This window comes from Athene cunicularia, assembly GCF_003259725.1.
Source record: "Athene cunicularia isolate RWA chromosome 7 unlocalized genomic scaffold, athCun1 chr7_part1, whole genome shotgun sequence".
In the NCBI taxonomy this organism is placed as follows: Eukaryota; Metazoa; Chordata; class Aves; order Strigiformes; family Strigidae; genus Athene; species Athene cunicularia.
In genome coordinates this window covers 14279873-14282459 of record NW_020799107.1, presented here as the reverse complement: position 1 = coordinate 14282459, position 2587 = coordinate 14279873, and positions in this window count along the sequence as shown.

Genomic DNA, 2587 nt, shown 5'->3' with positions numbered 1-2587 from the left:
GGTTATTCATTCCTACTTTGATACCTTTAATTAAGGCAGTGCAAGTCGATTCATTCCAGAAGCATTGTAATGTGATCCTTAGCACTGCAATGTCACATGGAAAAAGGGCAAAACTTTTAAGTATAAATAATGGGTTTAGTCCCAGAAGACAACTCTTACCCCACTAGCTGAATTTTCTTTTGCTATAGTCTGTTTTTTGGCAATATATGCAGCAATTGAATTTACAAATAAATAATTTAAGTAAAGGACAACACATACTGTATTTGAAAAATATGAGCTGACTGTAATGAAAATACAAATATCTTGGCAGTCTAACCTATACTTGCTCGCACTCAAGCCATATAATTGTTACAACTAAGGGCAGCATGATTATAAAACTGAAAAGCAACAATATTTGTGCCAAACAAAAAACCCCAAGCCTTGTTAAAGTCAAGCAAGAACAGCAGTAACTTTCATACAACAAACACTTAACGTTCTGAAATTGGAAAGAATGATTTATGTTATGCAGCTGTGCACAAGGATTTTGTTAGAAAATCTGTCGGTGAGCTTTACTGCCTTTACTGTGTGAGAATACCCCTCCAGCCATCCTACACGAGCTAATGAAAAAAACAAAAGGTCATTTCTATTGTGATTAAAAAAAAAACCCACCAAACCACCTTATCTGACATAAAAATACTGTAGCAGCAAGTACACTGCAGTTACAGCAGAGAAGTAGAGGGTCTATAGTGTTTGTGTCTGTGCAAGAATGTTTCTATTGCTAAAACAACTCCACAACACAAAGATAAAACAGAAGGAGCATAAACATCAGGCCCGTCTGCTAGTTACCCTTTTTTAAAGATTAATCGATGGGGTCCCATTTAACACATCATCAGTATTTTGAAATGCATTATTAGGAAAATGGCTTGATTTTCAGATAGAGCAGGCTTCCAGATACAGCATCTCCAATTAGGCATCCAAAGTACCCAAAAAGCACTTCAAGGCATGATAAAAAAGCCACAGAAAATGCTGAACCCAAAATACATTTTCTCACTAACACTGCACCACTTTCTAATTAATGCAATAAACTCTACGCTGTCAGTTCTCAGATTTTCTACAGCTCCCATCAGCACAGTATCTCAGCTCTGCTAAATGTTTTCACGATAAAATAAAATCGTTTTCTACAAGCTGTGCATCACATTTTATCTTAACTGTATTTTCTTCCTTAAGTGAGATGCAATTCAGCTTAAAGCTGCTCTTCTCTAAAGGTCTGGAGCACTACAGAAAACATAAATGTATAAACTGATCCTACCAGCACTGGTGAGCCTTTTGCCAGCATGAGGGCACTCTCATCAGCAAGTACATTTTAGATCAGACGGTCCATATATAAAAATTGCCATTTCAAACTCAGTCCTGTTGCAAACTGACAGATGCTGGTGCTGAATAGTCTTCCTAACCTTTAAAAGTTAAAATGTTAAAATACCCCACTATCCCAAGCAATGACAGTTTTTTAATTCTTCAGAACGTTGCTTTGACTAGAAGGGTATAAGATTTTATTTTTACATATTGTAAGGGCACATCTTCAAACTCTACCCTGAATCCATAGTGGTATCTAATACTTCCCAGCCTGGAAAAGATTAGAAAAGAAATGGCTGTATGCCCAAACCTGTATTTTTAAGCTTCTAAATAGACCTGCCATAGTATAAATATGTATTTATACTATGTATAAATATGTGTAAAGAAAAGAGTAAGAATATCTTAAATTGATACATCTCTTGAAATCCTACTGAGATCCAAAGTTATATGCAAGGTAAAAGGGTGGGGGGAAACAATGTGCAGGATGCATGAAAATACATTTATAGTCCTTTACCTTCTAGAAACAGTTTTGCTCTTGAACCAACAGCAAAATCAAACTCATCTTCAAGCATCTTATCACAAACCTGTAAATGTTGGTGCCTCTAGTTCACGAACAGACCTTTATTTCTTGAGTACCCTATGTGACAGGTTATCTGTCACTCAGCTTCCCCAAGGGCAAGGGTTTGCCAGCCCATCTCTCTCTCCAATGGACAAGGACAGAAAGTGATCCCTGTTTCTTAAACAATTATTAGCACATTCTTGGGGTCATCTTCTTTTCTCCCAGACGCACTCTCCTCCTCTCTTTTCCAGGACTTCGCCTTCCCCCAGCCTTTGCAATGTGCATCTGCACACAAGACCTCTCCCCTCATCCCTGAGCAATGCTTTGGTTTGCTCCCCACTGCTGTGCTGCTACAACTCACCTACACAGTCCACTCTATCTCCTCAGCATCTCATGCTCAAGCCATCTTATCTCTACTTAAGGCTTCCTTGAAAATTGCCTAAACACAGAGAAAACAGATGCAGAAAAGCCCAGAACAGCACAATAGGCAGCTGCTAGCAACAGCCCCTTTACAGGCAGAAATGTCAGGGGGGCAGAAGCACTGCTTTCTGGGCTCAGTGTGCCCTCCTTTAAGCACACAAACTAATGAAAGTAAAAGGAAACTATGCATCTTGGGCACGAACCATCTGCAATTAAGAAGTGAAAAGCACAGAGTGATCATCAGAAATACATGCTTGCACAGAAAAGGGCTTCTAC